The 12,002-nt window shown below is 42.4% G+C and overlaps 1 protein-coding gene and 1 long non-coding RNA gene across 3 annotated transcripts in view; both read left to right on the top strand.

The window, feature by feature from the left end:
- Positions 1-12,002, top strand: part of PSMB7 (proteasome 20S subunit beta 7) — a 59,003-nt gene that overhangs the window by 34,048 nt on the left and 12,953 nt on the right. The window lies entirely within an intron of this gene.
- On the top strand, positions 5,530-8,667 carry LOC123593292. The gene is made up of 2 exons (XR_006710236.1): positions 5,530-6,244; positions 6,311-8,667. It is a non-coding gene; the product is annotated as an uncharacterized LOC123593292 (long non-coding RNA).

Genomic DNA, 12,002 nt, shown 5'->3' with positions numbered 1-12,002 from the left:
GTTTTATGGCTGTTTTCAGGGACATCTCCCTCACTTGCCCTTGATAGGGGGAGACCCTTGAGGGCAGAGGCCATGAAATCATCTCTGTTCTTCAGCTCCTTATGTTCAGTAGGTGTTTGTTGAGTTGAGACAGAATAACCCTGCACTAAAGTAAAATCTGAGTCATCAGAAACCACTTGGGAAGTTGAGGGGACTCTCTCTTCTTCCGGCCTGGAAAGTGCTGAACGTTTGTTTGAGATAACGGAGGAAGATAACTACTACGGTTCTCAAATAACATACAGCGTTGGGCAGAGTCAACAGAGCAAACACCCCATTGAGTACACAGGCGACACAAAGATGGAGCAAAGGGCAGATGCTCATTGGGAAATTATGGGCCAAAAAGCAGAGCGATGAAACCCAGCTGGGATTCATGAATGGCTAAGACAGGCCTCTGCTGTTTCAAGTTGTCTGAGCCGATGATTTGCCTCAGGTAGAAGCCCTGGTTCGTGGTTGCACAGAAGCTGTCAGCTAACCATGTGAGTTTAAGGGGCAAGTAGAGTCTTTAAAGATCTTCAGGGTACCTGGGTGGCTCAGTCAGATGAGCGTCTGACTTCAGCTCAGGTCATGATCTCACAGTTCCCGAGTTTGAGCCCCACGTCGGGCTCGCTGCTGGCAGCACAGAGCCCACTTTGAATTCTCTGTCCCCTTCTCTGTGCCCCTGCCCCACTTGTGTGCTCTCTGTCTCTCTCAAAAATAAATAAACATTTAAAAAATTAAAAAAAAAAAACAAAAAACCCCAACCCGGTTGTGACCCTGACACTGCTTTTAGTGGTCTTGCAATTTTCGTCTTCTCGTCCTTCTCCTTGCTGTTCGTCTGGAAGTCCTCTGAGGGCAGGAACTGTGCTTCTGCATTTCTCTTTCCTCACACCTAGCATGGTAACTGGTGCATGGTGGGCATTAAACCAGCATTTGCTGAGTGAGTGGTTGAAAAGGTGTCAGAAACTGCTTTACTTCATCGTTCCCAGATTAACCCTCCTTTGATGCGGTTTGATAACTTCATCTTTGGTGTTCATAGTACTCAGCTGTGATAGAAATGAAAGCAGAAAAAAATTGAATTACTTGTGATAAATTCCCGCTTTATTTTTATCAGCAAAGGTGCTTATTTGCTCTGTATTAGCAGAGTAGTGGATCTTGAAATGTGTGAGTTGACCTAATGACAAGGGGTCAGTTAACGTTAGAGGTTTTTTTGGTGATGATGAATTGCACGGAGCCGTTCCCCCAGATTTTTTTTTTTTTTTCTATTGTTAAAGCTGGGATAAGAATTAAGCCCCTGATCCTGGTTATTACCCAAGGCCGGCTAGACAGGAAAAATTGTGATAACCACACTGTGGCCTTTTGAGTCCATTTTCCAGTTAAGTATAAGGGATTTGACTGAAAAACCTGGAAATAATGGTGTTAGCTTTGTGAGGGTATGTATCTTGAAAATTGTTACAATTGCTGAAATAAAAACATTTTATTTTAGGGCGGGGAAGGAATGAAAGGAATCCATCAGATAACTTGGGTTAGTTTTCTTTCCATCCCACTTCTTTGTAAGAAGGAATGTTTTCATTTTGCCCAGTGAGAAATTTAAACTCTTGAAGATTATAATTCATTAAAACGGGTAGAAGATTAATATTTAGTCTGTCAAGATCAATACTGTCCCCTCTTTGCACTAATTGTCAGAAGAGCGTGCGAGGGCCGCTGAAGGGTAGCGGTGTGCGGCAGGACCCTCACATCACAGGGAGATGATTCAAAGGCAAACTGTCCTGCACCCTCTGGTATCGACTTGCAAATTAGCATCTGGAATCTAATTAAACAAGCTTAATGAAAGTAGCAGCTGAATGCTGCTGGAAAAGACAATCAGCTTTTTTCCCCCTCTCTGATACATATTCTGTACTATTGAAGTTGGTCACCAAACACATCGTGTGAGCACAGTTAAAAAAAATTAGCATTTATTTGAAGAATAGAAACTGTTTTTCATTCTGTTATGCATTTGGCATGCTCTGGCGTCCCATGAGAGCCATGCCACAGCAGATAGTGCACAATATTTATAAATCCATGACAGGCAATAATAGCAACTTGAAAAATTCTTTTGCTAGAATCTCAAGTTGAGAGCTGCCAAAAGCGGAGAGGATCAGATCTGCAGTGGCAGCTGCTGTGCCCTACAGTTAGAATTCTAGACTTTGAAGATGCTCAGCTTAAAGAAATGAAGACTGCAGGCTTAGCCAATTTTTGCAGGTTTCTAGAGCTCTGGCGCTCTGCCTTTTGAAGATGAGTTGCTGAAGCTCCTACCACTGCCTGAGGCGTGCTAACACCAGCAGGATCTTTTTTTTCCCCCAGTCTTAGTGTGTCTTCAGTTTTAAGTAGCACATGCTTAGTCAGTGCCAACTCTGATGGTCCTTTCTCTGGTCACAATACCGAGGGATGAGCTCTTACCCTGTACCCTTCAGAGGGAAGCCGCGAAGATAGATGGTGACGTATACAAGTGCCACTTCAGCCGTCTGATTTATGGAGTCATATTTCATCGCTCGGCAAGTGCTGGCCTCTAGAGAAGCCCTTATAGATTGCTAAAGATGTGAGCAGCTATCGCCCTAAAGGCTTGTGGTTACCTCACAGACGTGATGCCAAACACCTAGCTACCGAAGAAACAGAATTAATCTGTCATTGCAGGCAGCTATAGATCCACTTTAAATAATGAAAGAGTTCATACCAATATGGTGTCCTGACAGCAAATCTTGGAAGTAACTATAGTTGGGTTTTTTCTCTTTTTTAAGTCTGGTAGTAGAAAGATACTGAAGTTACAGATTCGTTTGTCCTTTGCAGATGGACAGTAGTGTAAGTGAGCTGCATTATTTTGATTAAAAAGAAGAATTTCTTCAGTTTGGCACATAGACGGGTCCCCAAGGAACACATGGAGGATGGGTTCAGTGTGGTCAGGTGGAAAGGGGCAGGGTTGCTTGGGAGCTAGAGGATTGGGCTGTGAGCCTGTCTCCACTGTCCTCAGGGCATGACTCTTGAGTAAGCCACGGCCCGAGACTGTTCATCTAGAAGATGGGGATCCAGAGACCTGCCTCGAGGTCGCTGTCAGGATTAGATGTGGTCTGTAGAACACCTTATATGGTGGCTCACACAAAATTGGCTCTAAAATATGGCAGCTGCTTCTGTCTTTTAGTTACTCAGTGGTAGGATACAAACCTCACATAGCAATGACTAGATTTGATTATTTGTACTTGCATCAGGCTTGGAGATTATAGCAGAATATAGAGGCGATTTCTCTTTCCCATCTAGAAGCTTAAAATCCGAGACAGACTTATGGGGAGGTCATAATGACAGTAGAAGAAGCCTGCTCAACACATACCACGGGCTGTGGAAGGATTTGCCTTTCTGCGGTGACGGGGGAGGAGGTGATGAAGATCCAGTAATCACGGTAGCCGATGCTCGTTGAGTGTTGGCACACTGTGCCAGACTTTTCTAACCGCTTCCTCGGCATTCTCTCCTTTACTTTTCAATAACTGTGCGGGGTCTGTACTTTGTTAGCGCTGTTTTGTGGAGCGGAACATGAGGATGTGGGGAGGTCAGATACCTTGCCCCGGGTCACACAGCTAGTCAGCGGTGGAGTCACCATTTGAATCCCGGTCGGTCTGTCGGTCTGGCTTTAGAGCCCTCCGGCGCGATCCGTCACTGTGCCATTCTGCCTCTTTGCTAGGCTTGAGATTCTCTGACAACAGAGTGGGGAAGACATCTTACTCCAGGTGAGCACAGGTCTGGGCTGCTCGGGCTGTTCCTTTTCTCTGATGAGGTCTTGTGAAGACGGCAGGAAGCCAAACAAATGTCAGTGGAGGTGCGTAAACCTCTTCGGTGAGCTCAGCGATTGGAAGGAGCCCAGGAACAGAAAGACGCAAGGAAGTTTAGAAATCCAGAGATATTGGGATCTATAAAAAAAAGTCACTTGGCTGTGAAAGATGTATTTTTTTCCTCTTTGAATTCATCGGACTTTTTCATCTTTTAACCCTTCTTCACCCCAAATACCCCGTGACTGGCTTTCTTCCCCCGCGAGTTTTCAGATATTTACAAGGGAGCTGTTTTCTCTATATAGGTAGCGTTTAGCTGGCATAAGCCTCTTCAGATTTAGTAATGAGACCAAGAAGTCCTTAAATATTGGTGAATGGCATTTGTCCATTTGAGGCAAATCATGAATAACTTGAACAAAAATAAAAAAAAAATAAGCAAGACTATCATATTTGAATAATGAGGTGCTCTTTTTTTTCCCAACTGCCAAAACTTTTTAATCTTCGTCAACAATTGTTCTGTCCTCCGTCTTATTTCGGTTGCATCTGTGCGACTCTGAGCTCAGGAGCCCTGACAAGCGGCATATGAATTCTGTATTCATTAGTGATCTTGATCCAAATGCCTCTGTCCCTGCCACGGGGGCTCAGGTGTGGAAGCTGCTGGCTAATCCCGCCAGCTGACATTCAGAGGTTTAATGACTCCATGGGTAGGTGACCACTCGCTGGGAGGGTTGCTGGCGGAACCCACACAGCAGACAATGGAGATCAAGGAAGACTATCAGTGTTTAGCCGAAGCACCTTCCTGTGCGACTTGAACCCTGTTGGCATCAAACAGAGTTTTAAGTAAATGCAAAATTAAAAAAAAAAAAAAAAAATCTGACCTTCGCTAGCTCTTATAAACAATGGTTTTTCTGTCCTGTATTGATATTGATGGGGTTTAAGACTGTTTTTCTTGTTACACTTTAATGGGTGTCAGCTTAATGAGCTGAACTTGATGTACTTTTCCAGATTTTACGTTTGTCTGGTTGCTACATCTGTTTAGGGGTCTTATGTATGTCTGGGAAAAATATATATAGTTAGAGCCTAAATTCTTTCATATTAAATGCTTTTAAGGATCTGTGCTGACGTTTTTGTTTACTGTGATCTCTAGCTTTGAAAAAAATACTATTAGAATGTGAGTTCTTTGACTTGCGATGTGTCACAGGATGTTTTGACTCTTCTTTATTAGGTCCTGTAGTCTAAAAATGTTGGATGCCGGGGTGCCTGGGTGGCTCAGTCGGTTGAACATCCGATTCTTGATTTCAGCTCAGGTCATGACCCCAGGGTGGTGGGATCGGGCCCTGCATCGGGCTCTGTGCTGAGATTGGAGCCTGCATGAGATTCTCTCTCTTTGTCCCTCTGCCCCTCTCCCCCACTCATGCTCTCGCTCCCTCTGAAATAAGTAAATGAGATAAAAATGTTGCAGGCCTTTTTTTATTTTTATTTTTTATTTTTTATTTTTTATTTTTATTTTTCAACGTTTATTTATTTTTGGGACAGAGAGAGACAGAGCATGAACGGGGGAGGGGCAGAGAGAGAGGGAGACACAGAATCGGAAACAGGCTCCAGGCTCTGAGCCATCAGCCCAGAGCCCGACGCGGGGCTCGAACTCACAGACCGCGAGATCGTGACCTGGCTGAAGTCGGACGCTTAACCGACTGCGCCACCCAGGCGCCCCTGCAGGCCTTTTTTTAAATAGTAGCTTCTTCAAGACATAATTTACATCTGTACAGCTCAGCTACTGTAAGTGTACAGTTCCGTGATTTTTGGGCTGTTCACAGAGTTGCACAGCTATCACCACAGTCACTTTGGGAACATCTCCATCACCCGCAGAAGAAATCCCATCCTCATTAGTAGTCACTCCTCATTTACCCTTAACCTCCCCAGCCCTGGGCAATAACTAATCTACCTTTTGTCTCTATAGGCTTGCATTTTCTGGACATTTTGTATAATAGGAATTATACAGCATGTGGTCTTTTGTGACTGGCTCCTGTAACTTCCAATGTTTTCATAATATTTCATCCATGTTGTAGCATGTATTGGTACTTCATTCCTTTTTATGGTTTAATACTATTCCATTGTGTGGACATAACCACATTTTATTTACCCATTCATTCGTTGATGGACATGTGGATTGATTTCACTTTTAGGCTATTATGAATAATGATGCTATGAATGTTTGTGTACAAGTTTTTGTGTGGGGCATCTACTGTCATTTCTCTTGGGTATACATACCGTGGAGTGGGATTGCCGGGTTGTATGGTAACTCTACGTTTAACCTTTTGAGGAACCATCAGACTGGTTTCCAAAGTGGACTGGGTCACTAGATGTGCATTAGTTGTGTCTTTATTGTTGAATAAAACATGTATTAATGTTCCTTAATAATTTTGTCTCTGGTTGTATTTAATGTAAAGCATTAGGTTTTTTTTTTTAGAGATGTCAGAACCCAAAAATATAATCCCCAGGGCCCTGTGTAGAATTCTTAAGTAGTGATTTCCAGTGGAGTTAAACAGTTAATTTTAGAAATAAACAGATAGTGAAGTTGGCGTTAGATTCCATGGGTGATTAGGAGAATCACTATTTAACCTTTAGATGATAAGGAAACCCTACTGATGGTTGTTAAAGCTTCTTACCAGATCAGATATGTTGAGTTGTCCCCCGTTTACAAAGTGAGTGTGTTCTCTTAAGTTGGAGCACACTAGTGAATCTAATTTGCAGAGGCACAAAGGGACTTCTTGAGTTAAGGTTACTCCCTTGGATCTTTTCCTTTTGTGATGTTTTATAAGGCAGATGGAAGTTTGGTCTTACTCCTGATGATTCAAGAGCAGGACTTTGCTCCCTATGGTACAGAGTTTGGGATTTCACAAGTAAATGCTTCTCTCCCCCTGATTCTGTGGGATTCTTTAGTCTCCCTTGACTTAGGAATGGCCACTTCAGTGTCCATTCATCTGGCTGAGTCTGTTTGTCCTCCTCGCCTCTCTGTCTTCAGACCCTCAGTTAATGGTGGTGGCGGGCCATCATGTCCACTGTCCCTGTTTTTCTTCTGTCTGTGATACAAGTTGAAGTTCAGAGTGGAATATTTCTGGAAAGGGGCAAAGGAAATTTTAGAAAGGGTGTCTTAATTTTTCCCACTTAGTTTCAGGAAATAAAAGGGGATTGGATGGGAGGAGGCCCAGAAAGAAAGGTGTAGCTTACCAAAATCTCCGGTGTGCTGGGAATGGGCTCCTCTGGGGGCCAGGCCTGTAGGCTTCAGTAGTCCGCAGATCTTCGGGAAGTGATCCTGTGTAAAATGCGAAGTCCTCTATCTCCAGATCTTTGAGGCCGTGTGGAGAGTACTGCAGGTGCCACACTGCCACAGTCACTGGCTTGGAGAATTCTTTGTTGGTTTTCTGCCAAAAACATTTCTGTGCAAAAATTTTTCCCACTGTGCTTATGTACACTGAATTTCATTTTCTTGTAAAGTCAATATGTAATCAATCAGCAGGTACTTATTGGGCACCAGCTGAATGCGAGACATTACACGACACTTGGTGCTGCGATCCAGAGGTAGGATTGCAGGAGGCTGTTCTGTATGATGGTGGAACGTTCTTATACAGCTATGGGCAAAGTAGATTGAAAAGGAGGGATTATTTTACTCTGTGGTATATAGGTAATTATTTATGATGCATTTCTTTGGAGCAGGTGTTCCCATTTGAAATGTTTTCACTTTACATATTTCCTGTAACTGAGAAAGGCAGGGGGAAATATTCCATACAGGAGAAATATTTCAGGGTATATTGCTTGCTGCACCTGTGGCAAAGATCCAGCAGGCAAAATGTAACTTCTTTGTGACCAGCAACTCTTCAATCAGAGAGAGGCAAGAGCTAGTTTCTAATGTTGAATAGAAATAAATGTTTGGTGACTTTCAACTGCATGGGTAGAATTAATAGGAAGTTATTATTGTTAACACAGTATTCTGGATCATGTTATCAAAGAGAAAAAATGAGCTTCTTTATCCGTCTCTTACCAAATTAAATGGTCTTTGCTAACTTGGGTCTCAGGGACATAATTTAAGACACTAAAAATGTCCCCTTTATCTGGGTTGTCTTTTTCTGTTACCCAAGTCAAGACTGGACTGCCATAGCTCCTTGGAAAAAGAAATAAACTCTTTTATTATTTTTATTATTCACTGATTTCTTTCCATCCTGGAACTCTTATTTTATAAAAATTTTGAATCGTAGCTACTTACTGAACAGTGGCTTTCAGGAGAAGAGGGGGAAACTCCCCTGAATTTCACTGTCAAGTAAGGCTGTGTGTCAGGAATCCAAGAGGCTGTCTGTGGTTAGAGGCTCGTGGCTCTTAAACAATGGATTTCCACTTTTCTTGTATATAAGTTAGAGGAATATAAGAAATGAAATATAGGACTGAGTGTTATTGGATGGTAGCTTAGAATCTTATAAGTTTTGCCTTGGCAGGTAATTTGGCATAAATTGTTAATGTAAATCTGGGTTAGTGGTGAAGACGTTATTTTAGTAAAAAAGATAAACTGCTGATTAATTCAGCATAGAACTCAATTACAAATTGAAAGTGTCTCTGCGGGACTCCCGGACCCTAAAGACAGCAGATGTTGAATTGATACTCCAGCATATTTCACAGTGGTATGAAATATTAACATGGTTTATTATACTTGTGTGGTGTGTGATATCAGACAGGGGGAGAGGTGGTGGGCTTGTGGGTGTGCAAAGCAGCCAAACATTACACATTCACTCATATACACTCAGTGTGATTAAGAATTTTAGGAAAGTTTCATCTTTTTTTTTTTTTTTTTTTTTTTTAAATGAAATAGCTCTGTGGAAAAATGAAGTGTAAAAGAACATTTGGGGCTAAATATTTAAATATGGTACCTGTGTACATTTACGTTATACATGTAAATGAACATAAAACAAAGATGGTAAACTTACACAAGATATTTAAATGTTTTTTAAATTTTTTTAATGTTTATTTATTTTTGAGAGACAGCATGCGAGAGGGGAAGGGGTGGAGAGAGAGGGAGACACAGAATCCTAAGCAGGCTGCAGGCTCTGAGCTGTTAGTACAGAGCCTGATGCGGGGCTCAAACTCACAAAGTGTGAGATCACGACCTGAGCTGGAGTCAGATGCTCGAGCAGCTGAGCCACCCAGGTGCCCCAGATACTTAAATGGGACCAATGTGCACAAGAGTAGGGGAACTTGAGCAGTTGATCTGTCAGCTTTCATGGCCTGGGAGGTTTTCATGGGCTGCTGTCCTAGTTTTACCTTCTGATCTAGAGTGGATGGGAATTTAATAATGCCCTTGTAATTTGCATGGGCACAGAAGTTTTGTTTCACACTCTTCATATATCTGTATCAACTCAAGGGGGAAAATCAGCAAATATTATGTATCGGAAGATCTGAATAAATGGAACTGCCAATATTTGAAGAGATTAGCAATTTTTAAGAGGCGTGAGAGTAAAGTTGGCTTAGATGAGATATCTCAAAGCCATTACTACAGTTATGACAGGTTTTTTGTTTGTTTTGTTTTTTTGCATCACAGCCTAGTCTAGGTTTTGCTAGCTGAAGTAAAAACTGTTCCAAAAATAGCCAGATGATTATGGTCAGAACGAATATACCCTGGATACCTTCTGTTGTTATGAAGGCTTTAAAAAATGGTGCTTTCTCAAAAACACCAAAATTGGCAAAGGCAGAAGGGTAGTGCGGGAAGAAACGAGAAGTTTCTGGGTACCTACGTCATCAGAAGGACCTCTTTTATATCCCCATTGAGTCACCATGAGAACCCTTGGAAAGTATTGAGACGCGGGCCTCATTCAGAGATGCGAAGGGTGGCCTTATGTTCCGTTCACCTAAATCGTATTTTGATCTCCGAATGGGTGCCAAGCTCTGTGCCTGGGTATGAGCCATGGTCCCTTCCTTAGCGGCATTTATAACTTAGCGGGGCGGACAGGCCTACGAGCCACTACTGAAAGTAGGGCATGAAAAGCACAAGAATGCAACATCTAAGGGGGGCACAGAGGTAACACAGGAGGGGAATTGGTGGGATCTGTCTCGGTACTTTAAGATGACCTCAAAGCACATGTGACTCCTCGCTTGAATTTTTTCGTCTTGGGGTTTGAGGAAGAGGTGGGACAGGGAGCTTGCAGAAAAGGAGAGACCATCCAGCCAAGGGGCATCATGTCACGTACAAAGGTGCAGGGTAGGGAGAGGTTCCTGCTGTAACTTTTTCTCAGTTGTATAACCCTGGAAGTTTGGACAGCTGAAGATATTTGGAAATAGGAAAACGAAACTCCAGACGGTGTCCAGAGTTGTCTGGGCGGTCATTTCCTGAGTCAGTGTGGCCTTTTAATTAGCATCCGCTCTTCAGTGTGGGATAAGGCCGAGCCTAGCATCCCTGTCCCTGCGTGTGAATATTTAGTGTAGAAAGCTGCCACGTTCCATTAGAGGTGGTTGTGCTTCGGCAGTGGGTGCAGGAGCTGCGTAGACTTTTCAAATGTCCTTTGAGATTTACGTGGCAGTGTAATTGGGAGATGCTGGTACTTAGTGTGTTGTGCATGGTAGAATGTGAGATTACCTGCCGTAATGAGACCCCAGCAGCATACCTCAGGAAGGTAGTTAAAGTTTTAACCTTAACGGGTAATGTTACTTGTGGGTTTCTGTGAGGTAATTTATACTGCTCTCCCCTAACCCTGAAACTGTGTGGAAACAAAAATAAGAAAATGGTATGAAGTTGTGCTAAATTGATATTTTAAAATTCTACCCGGTAGTACGGATTTTGGAAACTGTTTGCGGCGGACAGCGTGTAGAGCAGAGTCGCGCTTGGAGTCGTTGTCACCCTGTCATAACGTTGGAATATGGTTTTTCTAAACTTGGAACTGCGGTGATACCAGAATATTGAAGAGATTTAAGGACTCACTGACTTTGATTCCTTGACAAGTACAGTGATTTCTTTTAACTGAGGTAAATTGAGTAGGGGTGACAGAGGAGCAAAAACGAGGCACGATGGAAAGTGCATGCCTGGGCTTTGAAGACGTCTGGGCGCGAAGATTGATTTTTGCCTCTTGTGTAACCCCTGGAGCCCCAGTGTATGAAATCCAAAATCCAGGCGTGAAATGGGCTTAAGTCAGTACTTGAGGGTACTCTTAGGAGGACCCTGTTTGTAAATTGCACTCAGCTTAACAAAAGTTTGTTCTCTTATCCTCTGACTACTACTTGCCCTGAAATGTGAAAAGAAAATGAAACTGCACTTGCCTTTCTTGATCAGTTTTGGTTAAGATTTATAATCAACCCATGGCCTGATGGGAAAATAAAGTTAAATGGTATCTTTTTTTGATATACTGGGTGGTTGGAAAACAATTTGACTCATTCTGTTTGCTGAGAGGTTTTATCCATGTAGGCAAAGGAAAACCTTTGAATGTAGTACTGATGTGGTGAATCGATAGGCTGTTGTTTTGGAGTTTGAGGAGTGTACATTCTGTATTAGAGAAATTCATCAGGATGTTCTTAGTTTTACCAATTGTTAACAAGCACAATGAATTGCTGGAATGATTGAGTGGCATTATGTAAGCTTGCAGCTTTGAAGAATTTTAGAGGTGAACTATTTTAAAAAGGTGAACCCGTGAGCGGTCATCAGTTACACCTAAGGATTAGGCGAGCATCATTATTGATTTTGGAGACCAGTCGTTCTGAGGTTCTCGTCTTGAGTGAAAAAAAAACATGGGCTTGTGAGTCCGACAAAACTGTGTAGAATCTCAGACCTTCTGTTGTTGGCCATGTGCCTTTGGGTTAGTCCTTTTCCCGGTCTGAGCCTTTGTCTCCTGGATTTGTAAATTGGACGTAAGGATTGTTTCTACCTTAAAGGGTTATTCGGAATAGTAAGTGGAAGAATGCACTTGGCACGGTGCCTGCACACAGTAATGGAAGTTCTTTTACCGTTTTCTTTTAGGATATAATTTCTAATGAAATATAATAAGTGAAAATGTGCTACTTAGTACAGTTCTTATTGACATGGCAATAAATTCTGTATGGAAGGTGTTCATGTGAACACAGGGTTTTATGGCATCATTTCGAATTTCATTTTTAGTATAATGGTTACTCATAATTGATTTGCTCCGAACTGGGGGTTGAAAAAGCAGAGTACTGAGTTAC

Source organism: Leopardus geoffroyi, chromosome D4, assembly GCF_018350155.1.
Source record: "Leopardus geoffroyi isolate Oge1 chromosome D4, O.geoffroyi_Oge1_pat1.0, whole genome shotgun sequence".
Taxonomy (NCBI): Eukaryota; Metazoa; Chordata; class Mammalia; order Carnivora; family Felidae; genus Leopardus; species Leopardus geoffroyi.
The sequence above is the reverse complement of the archived record's forward strand: the minus strand, read 5'-3'. Positions and strand labels throughout refer to the sequence as shown.